The 15,900-nt window shown below is 42.2% G+C and overlaps 1 long non-coding RNA gene across 4 annotated transcripts in view; it reads right to left on the bottom strand.

Annotated features, from left to right (window-relative positions):
* LOC142601049 (uncharacterized) overlaps window positions 1-15,900 on the bottom strand; it is a 133,732-nt gene that overhangs the window by 54,482 nt on the left and 63,350 nt on the right. Inside the window, exons 1-2 of one of the 4 annotated variants that reach the window (XR_012834610.1) lie at window positions 7,818-8,907; window positions 7,645-7,730 (exon numbers count right to left, since the gene is read on the bottom strand). The exons of 1 other annotated variant lie outside the window; for it this stretch is intronic. This is a non-coding gene — a long non-coding RNA (uncharacterized LOC142601049). Of the gene's footprint in view, window positions 1-7,644; window positions 7,731-7,817; window positions 8,908-15,900 lie in introns of those variants that run through there. 2 more of the 4 variants (XR_012834608.1, XR_012834606.1) reach the window with 2 other exon arrangements.

Genomic DNA, 15,900 nt, shown 5'->3' with positions numbered 1-15,900 from the left:
TGTTTACTATTATACCTCTTCTGATGAAACAAAGTATCAAATAGAAAAAAAAAATCTGTCTAAACTTATTTTGAAAACTGCATGGCCAGCTTATGCAGTAGCTATATATGTGGCAAGGCTGCAGTGTTACTCTCTAAGGAGAATACAATAAATATGCTTATATATTTTGTTCAAGCATTGCGTAGTCTCCTAGTTCTACTATGAGAAGTATGGATAACTTCTCATTATCTTTCCTGTTTCAAAACACAGTATTTATCACAGATGTGTACAATACAGTGGCATAGCTTAGGCCTGTTATATAGGTCAGTATCTGCAATGCACACGAGAACATAGTTTGCCACTGCAAGGGAGAGTGGCGGCAAAATCTATTTTGGATAATCCAGTTTGTATTTGAGGAAATCAATGTGTGGTCATTTCTAGAACTATGAATATAAGGCAACTGCTGCATGCTTGTATATTTGATAAGTTTTATTATACTATATCCTTACATGAATGCCTATGCAGTGTAAATGCTTTAGTATAAGATACTGAATGTTGGATTTTTTTACACATTATTTTCTAAATGATACTACATTTTACTGCATGTTTATCCATATTTTGTGTTGGTACAAAGTGCAAGCAGGAAGACACATGATTTTTAATAACTTATACAGCAGCTGTTCAAATCCATTATAAAAACATGTTCTTATGTAAAGACTTAATTTGGCAAGAAATGTGCTTCCTTTAGACAATGGGCTTGGTTCACAGCAATACCTATATAATTAATGTTTGCTTATTTAAAAAAAAATAAATCACTGAGTCTATAAATGGGGCTATTGACTCTGCTGAAAACCACTATGTCAGTGTGTTTTGATACCTTTGAAAAGGTAACTCATTTACATTAATTCAGAAAGCAGATGACATGTCCTGATTTGAGTAGAAAAAAAATAGTGCTCTAATTGAAAGAGTCCAAAACTGAGCAGCTATTGTATTTGGTGCTGCAGGATGACAATGTAGCAATCTTTTTCTTTTTTTAAACAATACTTTCTCATTAGTTTAATACAATGAGTTCATGTTATTTGATTGTGAACTGGGCCCACTGTTTACAGTGTTACTATACGTAACCAAAGTTTAATATAATTCACAGAATTGAGCCAATTTATTCTTTTGGAAGAAAAAAAAAAGGGGGGGAGAAGAGGCGGCTCACTTTGGTTTTGCTGAGGTTTTGGAGAGGTAGCTTAGTACAGAGTGTTGCTGCTGTACCAGCGCATTTTAAATGTAAGGAAATCATGGGCTACAAGACTGACAGTTAAGACAGCACTGTCACTGGTAATCTATTATACTGCTGGAAACTAAGTTACCAATGATATTACACTAAATCAAGGAAGTAATGCATTCATTTAAAGATGTGTAAATATTTATTTAATGCTGCAACATTGTAGCTATTATTTTTCACTGCTTTGATATCCAAGGATTCCTAGTACTACACGAATGTATGTCATCTGCTTAATTTTTTAGTTTCAGTACTTCCATTCATTCCTATTTCTTAGTACTGCACTGAAATAAAAGAATCTTGTTTCAGTACATAATCTTTTTCTTGTTCTTTCTGATCTGTTTCCATCAGTGTTTTTTCCTCTGAGCACTGAATCACAGACACTAGCCCTTAGCTCCCAGCCTTCTGCACGTCCACATACTGAAGGCATACCCGGCAACACAGACAGACTACCTGGTGCCTCCAACTAAGGCTCTGCAAAGTCTGAGCAGCACTGCTAGATGCTCACAGTCACTCAGTGCCGAATTCACGGCTACCCGAACACAGGTGTTCTGTACCTCTGTTTTTGTATTCAGACACATTACACTTAAATCCCATTTTTAGGCACATCAGTCTCTACATCCCTCAGGCTGTATCCATCCTGCGTGTTCACATTAAAAGAGACACTCAGGCTATAAAGCAGTCTTTCTGTCTGTATCAGTAAATAAAACAGGGGCATGGTACAGACAGTACCCAGGCGCAGCATTATGGCGCAAGATGTATTGGTAACTAGTATCAGTAAAGGCTTTGAGTTTTCTGATTTATGTCTTGTACGTTACACAATTCATGAATAGTTTGGGTTGGAAGGGACCTTAAAGATCATCTAGTTCCAACCCCCCTGCTGCGGGCAGGGACACCCTCCACTAGACCAGGTTGCCCAAAGCCCCATCCAGCCTGGCCTTGAACACTTCCAAGGATGGGGCAGCCACAGCAACCTGGTCCAGTGCCTCACCACCCTCTCAGTGAAGAATTTCTTCCTTTTATCTATCTAATCTACCATATTTCAGTGTAAACCCATTACCCCTTGTCCTGTCACTCCATGCCCTTGCAAACAGTCCCTCTCCAGCTTTCCTGTAGGCCCCCTTGAGGTACTGGAATGCTGCTATTACATCTCCCCAGAGCCTTCTCTTGTCCAGGCTGAACAATCCCAACTCTCTCAGCCTGTCTTCACAGGAGAGGTGCTCCAGCCCTCTGATCATCTTTGGGGCCCTCCTCTGCACTCTCTCCAACAGCTTGATGTCTTTCTTATGTTGGGGGCCCCCAGAGCTGGATGCAGTACTCCACACGGGGTCTCAGAAGAACAGAGTAGAAGGGCAGAAGCACCTCCCTCGACCTGCTGGTCACTCTTCTTTCCATGCAGCCCAGGATATTGATGGCTTTCTGGGCTGCAAGCACACACTGCTGGCTCATGTTGAGCTTCTCAAACAACACCCCCCAGTCCTCCTCCTCAGGGCTGCTTTCAATCCATTCCTCGCCCAGCCTGCAGGTGCGCTTGGGATTGCCCCGACCTAGGTGCAGGACCTGGAACTTGGCCTCGTTAACTTCAAGTGGTTCGCATGGGACCACCTCTCCAGCCTATCAAGGCCTCTCTGGATGGCCTCCCTTCCCTCTGGTGTGTCAATCACGCAACACAGCGTGGTATTGTTGGCAAACTTGCTGAATCCCTCTGTGTCTCCAACAAAGATGTTAAACAGCACCAGTCCCAGTACTGACTCCTAGCACAGCCTGAATTAATGTATGCAGTAGTACGCTATATAGCCTAGAATTTTTTTTGCTGTTCTAATTCAATATAACATAAGGTTTCCAACCTCCCACCAGATCTGAATCACAGTACAGGCTTTGAAAACTTAATGTACAAAAGGAGAAAGATCTGTAACATGATAGCCCAGGTCTCCTCACATATCCCAAGAACTGAGTTACAGAAATAACAACGATACTAACAAATCTTTGCCTGAAGACCCCGGTGCTTAGAAGGAGAAAGCCTTTCCCACAAAGAGGTGCTACTGTGGACAAAGCAGCCTACCATGAAGGACAGAAGGGATACACGCATAGACGGAGAAAAACGTTGGCTATGGAAACAACTTAGTCTGCTTTCCACCAAAGTGTGGGCTACACAGACTATTGAAAAAACAAAACGGGTACTGAAAAAACTGCAAGGAAGCTGACTCCAAACAATTCAGTACTCCAGATAAGCATTACGTTATTGAGAGGATCCAAGATGTCCATAGCTTACTACAGTAATGTCTATTTCCAGTAGGCACCCTTTTCACTAGCAGAAGGCTGCAATTCCCAATTCTCACAACAAGAAGAATGACCAACAAATGATACTTACCCAGATCACTGGGACTTGTGCAACACGATTTTCTTTACTAGTAGATTCAGATTAAGACCCTAATTTGAATCTGGGAAAACAGGCACTACCCTGAATTTCCTCATTTCCCAGGGAACTGTCACAGCCACTGGGATTTTCTGTTGCCGGGACTACTCTCACATTCTCTTTAAGACTACAGGAGGCCTATACAAAAGGACACAAATTCCCCTCTGATTTCCATCTAAAAAACTTCTAACCAGGTCTAGTGCTAAGTAATTTGCTGTATGGAGAAAGACTCACACTCCCTGTAGTTTGAAAATGAGAAGACTAAGCAGCAGATAACATTTAAACAGAAAAGGTAAAGACTGACAGGAGATGAGAGAAAGCAGAAACCCTGTCGATAGCCACAGGTCTCAATAGCACTTTTTTGTAAGAGCTGGTTTATGTTTTACCAGAAAGGCAGCTTTTGACTGCACAGGTCACAATGACGTAAGCTACAGCTGGACAGACTCTGACCCACAGTTTCGCATACAACACTTGAACAGATTTCTTCACTAAACGCAACAGGAATGACAAGTTCAGAACAAGGTGAAAGAACCAATTCCTGTGCAGAGAAGCATTACCTTAATTCCAAAGCTACTTATGCCTCCATTATATTCTAACAGAATCAGAGCACCTCACTTTCACACTTCTCATGCTTTTTGCAAGACAATTATTCTACTTATTATTTTAGTGCCTATTTTCACAGAAAATGAAGTATACACTTAATACCAAAATTCTGCACCTAGGAACTCAATACTCTTTTCACATGCGTGGCTTCGTAACAATCATATGAAGTAGGAAACAAAATCTTAGTCCTGTTTACAGACAATGAGCAATGTTAATTGCTCACCATGCACTGTATCACAAAGACGACAGTTTGCAAAATATACAAAATTTAAATTCAACTGATGACATCTATTTTCATCTTAAGTTTCCTTTCCAAATACGCATTCTCTCTACAGAGATATGCATGGAAATGTTCAGATGCATTCCATGAGAAGACCTCAAAAAAATTCAGTCCCAGTAGCTGAAAAGAAACCAGCTGCAGTGTCCCAGCTACAGCACAGACCACTGCCACTGGACTCATTTACTGAGCAGGAACAGATTTTACCCCCTTCCCTGCCTTTGGTATTATCCAACAGGGTTTGTGCTCCAGTGGAACAACACGATGCTGGTGACATGGATGGGTCCCTCCTCCACTCAGAATCACATGCAATAGGATACAATGAACAACTGCTTTTTACGAGACTGCTCAGTCCTAAACAGGCCACATTTCAAATATAACAGATGATGCTTACTTACAATATTATAATGATTTTAAAAGGATACATCCTGTTCAGACATGACCTCTGTCGCCAAAGCAGTGCATACCTTTTAACAATGTAGGGCACTGATCCCCAAAGGTGTGGACATGTCCAACCCAGAATTTTGCAGTTCCCTCCAGAAAAAGAGCCCTTTGCTGACCTCTGATTAATTTTTGAGTACCAAAATATATTTCTTACTGAGTGCCACACATATTCAGGCAATACGCTGCACTGAAAGAATCCAACAAGTGACGGTACATGTAACTGAAGAAGAGCAACTGCAAGTCAGCTGTTATGCTCTTGGACTTTGCTAACACCTTTGGCATTAAGTAACTTAACAAAAGAAAACAAAGCCATTTTCTTTCACATACCGGTTTCTTAACAGTATACTCTTTAAAGGAGCTGAAGGGCATATGCTACTAACATGCTGAGACATTCTGTCCCTGGTTAAATGACTCCTGAACTGCATATACCTGTTGCCCCAATACAAAACTCTGGTCCACTTACTTAAACAACTCTGCTAAATGTAGCCCAGGTTTTAAGCTGCTTCTTCAGGCTACAATAATCCAGGAACTGTATTACAGACTTCAACAGGACAACCAGAAAAATACTCAGAACAGGTGTTTGGCTCATTACAATAAATCTTACAAGTCACTTCATTCCTACAGTCTCACAAGCAATGGTGAAACACTGCCCCCAATAAGATGCATAGAAGTCCGAAAGAAGGCAAAGAAATAATTGAACAACAATAAGCCACTTTGCCGTGCTCCCATGTCGCAACTTTTTCCTCTGAAGGAAGTACTATTTAGAGACAGAGGAAGGATAGTCGTCTTCAGCCCTTGCACTGCTTTTTAAACTGCAGGCTGAACAAGGCTAAGACGAAACCACAAATCGTGGTTCAGTACCAAAGAGTCATGGTCCAGTCACTACCCTGTATCCTTTTTATGGCTATAGCCAGTATCACACCAGCATGGCAGTAAGTCCTTAGATGGATTTTACTGCTGGTGTAAAATAATACTTCCAAAGACTATGTTCAGCCTGCCAACAAAATGCTAACACAACGTCTCCAAGCGGTTTATGAGTTACCAGAAAAGTCATGTCTTCTGTAGCAGAACCAGTTTAACGAGCTGATTTCAAGTGCTTATAAATGCCTAAAGCATCTCAGCTCACGTAGAACTGTCATAACGGTACAGTCCAAGAACATTCACAGGGCCATACTTAGAAGTTACAGACCTGGTTGTACAAACTCACTTCTAACCGTAAGTGCCATTTAAATCAGTGGGATAATTCCAGGGATCACCAACGGATCAGCACATACTTTTCTGTTCATATTGATACAGTGTTCAGAGTTGCAAATACTCAAAATTTTTAGGGATAATTCTTTCAAAATGGACAGTGGTTATATTAGCAGCACAGCAAGTACTTTACAGACAAGTAAAGCAGCAAAGTCTACATCCAGTGATTTTTCAGTCCAAGAATACACTCATGAACCCTTTCAGTTTTACAAAAATGTCTTTTGATCTACAAGCACAGAAAACTCTGGCACCAGCCTTAAAAAAAAAAAATTATACGGGTAATCAAGACAACATTTCAAGCTGTGGCTACTTAACACCCTGTAAAATCTGGTCCCCAATTTTAAGTATCAAACTGACAGCAGAATCATCTTTTAAAAATATCATTTTCTAGATCACCTTACTTGTATTTATGTAGAACAAATTTTTTCTCCAATTTATTCAGCCATGTCATGGGATCCCAAAACAGCCAATACTGCAATCTGACCTCTTTAGATCTGTATTTCAGTGCTTGCAAAGAAATGGTGTAAAAGAGTAAAAGCCTGTACTCCATTACTGATCTATACTCTGACTTAAGTCTGACAGCGGAAGTCAGTTTTCACATTGAAGGGTGAAATTTATCTCCGCATCTCACATTTTTTGCTATTACAATGCCTTGTCAGAATTAATGCCTCCACAATGTTTTCTACATGCATTATAGAGGGAGCGGTTTGACATGCATCCTTCCTCATGGTGACTTGATGAAAGTCACTCATGCGGGACAAGTGAAAAAATGAAATGTTATAGGGCAAGAAATACATTACACTTTAGTGAGAGAGCAATCCAAGAAAATAAGCTGACTACTAAGCTGCACCATAAGTGCAAGGGGTATGGCAGGCTAGCGTAAACAGGAAAGTAGAAAAAATAATCAACTCGGAGGAAAAAGTTGAATCCTTAAAATACCTAGCCCCAGTCTGTCTGATCTCCTGTTAAGTTTTAGAAGGACAGAGGTTTCTTCAAACCCTCTTCTTGGTGAATTCCCATACTGGGAGTCTGATAGCAGAAACAGCAGCATGGGACTAAACACTGCAAGATGAGGCCCTGTAACCACAGAACAGAAGCAGTAACATTTTGCCAAGTGAACTGACAGCAGGAACTCCAACCCTGGTAATGCTGCTTTAGCAAACTTCAGCAAACACTTCTAGGTATTCGTTCTGCCATTACATCTAAGTACCAACATGTTTGGAGTTCCAAGCCTTTCCTGAAAGCTCTAACTAAAACATTTGATGCAGTAAGCCAAGTAAGAAAAAGGCTGCAAAAGGCAATTACTTTTCTATTTTGACTGCAACCATATCTGCAATACAACAAAAGATGAAGTAGAGACTTAAAATTTTAATAAGGATGAAACACTCTGAACAATATTACCTTTAAATAGTCAAAGGATCAGAACAGCCACTAAAGAGTACGCTTTACAGGAAAGCATTTCTAAATAGCCTGATTTTCCTGTGAACCTAAGGTAAAAAATATATTATTAGAATAATGTAAAAATAAAGCATAACATGGAACAAAATGGTAAAATTATGATGTTCAGTACTTACAGTTCATATTGTCAGGAATGCATGTTGCTGCCGTTGGCACACTGTGGCCAGACACATCACATTAATAAAAACCACCAGGCCTAGAAGTTGAAAGATGGAACTTGCTCCATTGCAATTTTTGTAAGGAAGAAACAGAAAAGTCAGTTCTCACAAGTTTTATTTATATACCCTATAATACTGCTTATTTGCAATTCCACCAAGTTTTGTTAGCATGTTTTGCATTTTGGTAGATGAATAATGTGGAAGAAGGGTTTACTACCATTACGGCTTCTGAAATGTGTACAGGAATGATATTAATAGCCAAGAAATTAATGAGATAATCAGGAGCTCCCATCTGGAAGTGAGAAGCATTAATATAAAGATATTGCTCAAGTGATCCCTCTTGGTCTTCTTCCCACCTGATACTGTGCACCTGTTGTACACAAAAGTCTCCTTCAGAATAAAGCAGATTCTCTTAAAAAGCCAAGATCTGAGGAAGGAAGTGCTCAGATTAGGGCTGACACTAATTAGAATTTCCATAGTACCCATAAATGTTTACAAGCAACAAAGGAAATTCTCTACAAGGACTAGAAAGGTTTCACTTGCCAGAGTCCGATATTACAGTGCAGTTCTAGATGGGTGCTTAAGAGTAACCACATGCTGTGGCAAAGGGCCCCATGAGATACGGGTATGAACAACAGCCAAAAGATTAGTTTGTAGTGTTGAGTGGTCAGAGCCCCATCAGGCACATTTCCACAGAGGCAGTGGCCAGAAGGCAAGTACAAGTCAGCAGTGGCCTCCTCCAGAGGCAGAACCCTATACTCCTGCAGCAAAGGCACCTGGTAACATAGTCTGAAACAAGTGGTACACTCCACATAAACTTAATGTCCCTCTATTTGTCTCAATTAGTGACATTTTTCCTCAGAACTGCATGCAGCTTCCTGACCTCACAGGTATCGTGCCTGTAAGTAGGCCAGTCTGATCTCATGGCTAGTAATTTATGACCAAAAATAACCATTTTAGCTCAGCTCTGAGGTCAAGCTAAAGATCTTTGGAGCATCAGTCCATCAAAAACAAGTCCCAGTTGCCCAAATGACCTAGACAACATGCACAGTAACTCAAGCCCTAGTGAGACTATATACCATCCTGCTAGATTAGGAATTGTTTGCTCTGAAGAATAACACTTGACAGAGCGTTATTGATTGCCAAAGATCAGTAATGTCATAACTCAAAGGAGCAACAGCTCACAGGAATTTGTAGATTGCTTTGCTATGACAAGAGTACTCAGTGACAAAAGTCTGAGTAAACTCACAGCACATCCTTTAATTTATATATCTGTGCCAGTTCTGGGCTACAGTAGGTCATAAAAAGCATATCAGAACCCAAACAAAAATTATTAAATTTCATGGTACCAGTCATTACAGATCTGACTGTAATTAGACAGATGGAAGCAGAGAGCAAGCTTTTACTGTTCGTTTCAGCTCTCAAGAATACTTCAAGAAGTCGTCTCTTCTTTCAAACAATAAAAAAGAAATGCTTACACTAACTGAAAAAGGAATTATAAAATGGTACATCAGAGAAAGAAACAACTTTTGTTGTAGCAGTAGTGTATATAAGAATTACCAAGATGTCTTGTTCAGTGCAAACGGAGTAGGCTAGCATGCTACAATATTCGGGTACTCCCAGGTGGCACAAAGATATTCTTACATACTTTGCTTTACCCTGAAATGAGATGAAGCCCTTCATCTCATTTCAATTTCTCCTGATCTTCCCATAGCAAGAGGTACCAATTCTGTGCAGCTACTAAAGCTCTTTTCCTCAAATTTGCTGGTGTTCCCAGCAGGAGCAAATGTACAGCTAACCAGAATTACTGTACAAGCAGCATCGTGGGTGATGAGCAAAAAAGATACAAAGCTGATAAAAGCTACATGACACATTAGGTGATTTATACTTCATGGATTTAAGAGGTCTTTTGCTTTGCTCCACGGGAGAGAATTACTACCTCCTTCCTCATGAGAGCTCCAATTCACATCCCACAAGATCCGCTACGATGCTTTTAGCTCCCAAACACGTTTTTTTCATTGTCCTGCTCCAACATGCCTCCCCTTCCCTGGAATAACAGTGGGAAATTACAGGTAATTTGACGTAATGAAACCCGCCAATTTGAAAAGGATGACATTACAACTAAATCTGGCACCATATATTTTCATATTGCTTCATCTTATGTGACGCCCAAGCTTAAGCAAAGAAAAAAAAAAATCTACTCGTCATCATTGTACAGTACTTTTCAGCTGCTATACTGAGCAGCTCACTTGACAGCACTCCTCCACAGGCCTGTCATAAGGACTAGGACCAATATCAAAATGAAACAGTCTTCATATGTGCTTGCCCTCAAAGTTTGACATCTGCTAGCTCCCAAAACAAGGGGAGGTAGCAGTAAGGCAACAAAGACTTGCTCTGACTCAGGATGTTTTCTGATCAGATTTATTGTGTTATGGAACACTATCAGGCTGAATGTGCCTACAAAAGAAAAAAAGGCTAGACGGCAGTCTGTGTGGCATCAGTCATCATCTTTCTTTTGCCTGTCTCCATGAAAGGGCTTTATCATTTAATTTTATTTCAATTCCATTTAAAAAAAAATCTCTAGAAGAGAAACCACTCTCACAAAGTAATAGCCTGAAATAACGGAATTATGACCCTGTTCTAAACAAAAGCTAATATCCAGGTCTCTCGCATCCTTAACAAGTTCTCTAAACATTGTGCAAAACATGGCAGCTTTTAATTTAGACTACAGCCTGTCCTTGTACAGATTAATTAAGGTTCTTATTTTCTAATGTATAACAATCAATAAGGGCAGCAAAGAACTAAACTTGGAATCAGAGGTAGCACAAGACTTCAGAAGCAAAGCAATAAAGCCAAATAAGGAAAAAAAATGGGATTTTTTTTTCATTTCGCACCACCTGACAGAACCTCTACTGCATGGTAGGCACATTCCTATCACAAAGTGAGCTTCCAGGAAGGCAAGTTGTGCTATTAAGAAAGCAACCACACTGGTATCTTGGGGCAGAGGAGGACACTGGACAGGACACACAACCATTTGTAACACAAATGCACTGCTTCCTGCACATCAATACATTCCCAATTCTTCTGAAACAAACAAAAGGGGAAGAGGCGAGGTGATGTTGCTTCTAGACAGTGACAAAAGAACATCAAAACACCTGCACTCTTACCAGGCTAAGACCAAAGCCTACAGTTTAGGCACTGACCAGATCAGTGCCACTGGATCCCAGTATGCCTCTGTCGAGAGCCACACAAATTCTTACCTGGAGACACCTCCCAGAATCACGCATTTTTCAGCTGCTGCTGCTCCACTCAGCCCATAACCACTGTGAACAGAGGAAGTAAACGCACCAAGCTGAAGTTTGGCAAAAGAGGCCTAGATTTGTCCTTGTGCAGAGGTCAGTTACTGGTTCAAATATAAAGCACAATCCAGTTTCTTGCCTCTAAAATTTAAGTGCCAAGTTGGTTCTATCCTGCTATAAGCCACTGTGCTGGCAGAACAAAGGAACCAAAGTCAGCAACATCGGAAGTCAACTTAGCTACAGGATCTTAATACTAGCAGCCTGCACAATCCAATTCAAGGGGTTCAATATTTTTAAAACAACCCTCATTTGTTGCACAGATCGGTGCAAGTTAAGCCTCATAAAAGCCTGCAACACCCTGAAAGACCCTCCAGTGCATCAGCTCTATTACAACACACACACTCAGACTATTAAATCCGCGGATTCAGAAGGCAAGCACCTCTCTCCTAGGGCTTTGCCCGATTACCACAGCTACACAAAATGAGCACAAACCGCCAACGCCCTGGGCAAGCAGAGAGCAGCCCCGGTCCCGCCAGCGCCCCTCACCCGCACGCAGCGCCGCCGAGAAGAGCCAGGAGCCCTCCCGGGGTGTCTGCTCCTGCCAGCCCCCCCTACCAAGCGGCCCGGACAAAAACCGCCACAGAAGCCGAGCCCCATCCGGCTCCACTCCCCGTTCCCGGCGCACGGAGGAACCAAACCAGCACAAACCACCCTCACCACACCGCCCCACGCCGGGCTCTGGAAGATTCTGCGGCCGCGCTGGGTTGGGGCGGGGCTGGGGCTGGGGCAGAGGCAGAGGCAGGGGCAGGGGCAGGGGCAGGGGCAGGGGCAGGGGCAGGGGCAGGGGCAGGCGCAGGCTCCCCCTCCCCCTCCCCATACGGCCAGCAGCCGCGGCCTGGCGGCCAGGTGGCGGCGAGTGGGTGTAGTGGTCTGGGGTTATCGTATGCTTGTGCTTTTCAGTCGTGGTTACAGAGCTCTGGGACAGAGGCTGGTCTTGCCCTTCTGCTCGCCCTTTCCTTCCCCTGCCAAGCCTCTGAAAAATGGCTTTTCTAGCAGAAAATGAACAGTCCTTCTCACAGCGTGGTTACTTGCCATGCAAAAGAGTGGCCTGTGCAGTTCACCAGCCTGGGTATGCACATTGCTGTAATAAGTCCTGGGAAAAGCTTGGGATCTCAATTAGAAATGTAAAGAAAGGAGAAACCTAAATAAACCTGAGCTTCAAAACGGCAGCAGTGCTTTCTGCTTGATGTCCTGAGGACAAGGGTGATGGCTGCCTAGCAAGGCACGGTTGCTTTGCTGTTCCTACTGGGGTGTCCTGCAGCCTGGAGCAGCATTCAGTCCTCTCGTGTCCTTGGCGAGGGACAGGTCCCTTTGTTTCTGACAAGGATATACTGGTATTTCATTTCTCTGGGAAAGAACAAAGGCAGTTTCTCTGCTGGTATTTAATTTTATATATCTTTTCAGTCCCCAGACTTGCTCAGGCTATTGCTCTGGGCAACAGATTAGTCTATGGGAAAGCGTGTAATGAGAAGCTGGTATTGGTGAGGCTGTTTGTTACAACAAGCAGGAGGTTCAGGAGGCAAAAGGCAAACAAAGCACAGGGAATACCGAAGGGAAAAATCCTTTGTTCGCCAAGGTAAGACCATATGTCATTTGCACCTATAAATCTGTGGTCTGTATTCAGTCCTGATGCCACAGGAGATAATAATCATAGTCAGTCTGGAAGGGAACTCAGCAGGTTATCTAGGGCATCCTTCTTCTTTGCAAAATTAAAAGTCAGTCCCTGTAATTCGCACGTGCATGGTCAGAGCTCACTGCCCCTTCTTTTGCCACAACAGTGACAAAGCTAATCCCTGCTTATTCACAGCCCTCAGAGCCTTGATTGAGGCAATCTGAAAGATTTAATAGAAACCGGAGTGAATTCCTTTCCTTAAGTCATTGCAGAAAGTTCAGCCTGAGTTTGTAAACCCCTTTAAGGATGCTGATCACCTCCTCATTGCTTTCTGTCTTGACTTGCAATCCTGGCTTTGCTTACTATTTGAATGCGTGGAGTGCCTTAGCTCTAGGTGAAGTTAAAGTCTGCACAGTGCATGCCTCAAACCAAACAGTGAGGACTGCAAAAATGATGAATCCTCACACATCACTGCTGACTAGGTACAAGCTTTCTGTCACATTCACCCCAGCTGTGTAGGGACAGGTACAGGATAAGAGTCTGGATGGCAGCTCTGCCCGGTGCAAGAATCCACGCTGAGCTGAATGCCTTCTTTGCTGTCCTAAGAGGGAAGCCCAGAAGTCCTGAATGCTTTTCTTTCTGCGTATATGCCTTGCCCTGCCTTCAAAATAGCTACGTCTTAGGGTATTTGGAGAATTAAACTTGAAATTGTCCCAGCAGACTCATTCTCCTTAGGCAACTGAAATGGCCTTTCTATTTGGGATGTATATGCATGTCACATAATGGGCAAACCAAAGGCTCCTACCATTATGAAGTTTTGAGGTGGAGTTAACACATTAAAAAGAAGAAAGCTGCTCACAAGAAATAGGATATTTCACTTGGCAGTAGATCTTTTCATTTAACCTTTTGGATTTTATACAGTGCTTCTGTTCACACAGATGCAGGGAGATCCACAGATGGTCATGGTGCTGCTGTGATACAGACCATCGCCAGCAGAAAAACAAGCTTTCAGAGAGGTTTCACTGCAAACCTGCGCTGTGTTATGTGTAACACTCTGCAAATGATCCTAATAGTCATGGAAATGAGTGCCATTTGGCATGAATCACAAGAGCTGCTAAGTGAGGGCCTCTAAAATGGGCCTGTTAGGAAAGACAGAAATAATGAGCTGTTGTACTTTTTTTTAAAGCTCATTAAAGTGGGACAGCTGTTGTTTAACAGTTAACTGCAGGAAATAAATGCCAAGAGTAACAGATATGGCAGTTAAGTAAGGCTGACTACCTGCCCTTTATCTGAGCAATTTGCATATCATACCTAAAGTATCACACAATCGAAGGTTGTTATTTTTTGGAAACTGTCTCCCAATGACAGGTATGGCTGTAAATAAGAATCATAGAATCATTTTGGTTTGGAAAAGACCTTCAACATCATGAAGTCCAACCGTTAACCTAGCGCTGCCAAGTCCAAAGAAGCAGGTAGCAAATGCATCACAGCAAGGACCCTACAAGATCTCATGGAGAATTTCCAGCACTGGCAGGCCCAGTACAACTGACCTAGCATGCCATGTGCTGTTTCAGACCCAATACAATCACCATGGCTGGAACCTCTGGAGCACCAGTCCCTAAACCACATGCCACATGCTGCCTATAATCCCTTCCCACATTTCCTATGGCCACAGGAAGCTTCTGCTGCAGGTGGACAAACATTGCGCCTTCATGCTTTTGTTGCAAGTCAAGTCTGTGGGCTGTTGGGGGTTGCCTCCCTTCCTTTCTTGGTGAGAAATGAACACCATGCTGATTCATCTTCAGAATAATTCAGCTTGGAAGTCCAGCTATAGCTGGGAGGCAGGAGCTGTGATTTGAATCCTCACAAGTAAGGGCAAGAACTGCAGCCAGATCTTCTCTGCTGCTAGTGCTCTGGACAACAGGCTATTGAATTACAGTGTGAGGAGGAAGGCAGCATAACCCTTCCAGCAGTTGTTAACAGAAGCAGCAGGAGCTGTATTCTGCATGAAGCCATGTGTGCTTGGTGTGATCTGAGCATCCTTTCTAGGTCAGACCTCTGAGAAGGAAGAGTACCTAGTTTGAGATGTTTGCAGGTGTGCAGTAATGACTAAACTATTCCTCTCTAACAACACTCAGGCAGCTTGAAGCAATAAAAAACATGAAATAATAATCCAAGAAAACTTCATAGGTGTTTTCAGAGTGGGCATGCTGGACATTCTGAGGATCATATTCTTGGAGCAAACTGTTCCTACAACTAAAAAATTAAACAGTTTATAAAACTGCTGCGCCTTCAGCCCTCAGCAGTGCCCTGCTGGCTATTGCCAACTGTTTCAGGGCATGTAAAACAGCTCAGCTTAATCCCTGCTGATTTAATAGTTAAGGGATGGTAAGAAATAGCTCAGGGGTATGACTTACTCCTAATGACTTACTCCTAAGTTTCTACAATTACTTCTGACTGCGTACAATTTGTACAAGAAGCTAACTCTTTGCCACCTATGTCTTTTGATAGATATTACCCCACTGCTTGCTAGTTCTGCCTAAATGAAGTGGGGAAGAGGTGCCTTTCATAAGGACCTAAGGAAAATAATAATGATCCCAAATACTGGAGAAATGTGCTTGTCTGGAGGGGAACACCCATATATTAGGCGCTGCTCTTTGCTGCTACCCGCCATACTTGACAGTAGGATTAAAACAGCATTATTTAAAGAAAAATGTTTGAAATTCTTTGCTATGTCTCAGAAACCTTACCCAGAGCTTGGAAATCTTAAACAAATTGGCACTGTAATGAATGCAGTCTCACACACTGTCATATGTTAACATTGACTGTTAGCTGTTAGGCCAAGTAAATGTTATTTATTAATCACTTTGTCCCTGCATGGCCACAAAACAGAAGTAAGCAAGGTATACGTTCACATGCACCTTGACCAAAAAATGAGGAGTATTCCAAACAAATAAACTGCTCTGTCTGTGTCTTAGCACATGCAAAACATCTTTTTCTAGGCAGGAGCAAGGTGTATGGTAGATATCAGCATTCTTGGGGAATAAATGCTCCAGAGCAAAAATCCTAG

The sequence above is a fragment of the Balearica regulorum genome, chromosome 3, assembly GCF_011004875.1.
Source record: "Balearica regulorum gibbericeps isolate bBalReg1 chromosome 3, bBalReg1.pri, whole genome shotgun sequence".
NCBI lineage: Eukaryota > Metazoa > Chordata > Aves > Gruiformes > Gruidae > Balearica > Balearica regulorum.
The sequence above is the reverse complement of the archived record's forward strand: the minus strand, read 5'-3'. Positions and strand labels throughout refer to the sequence as shown.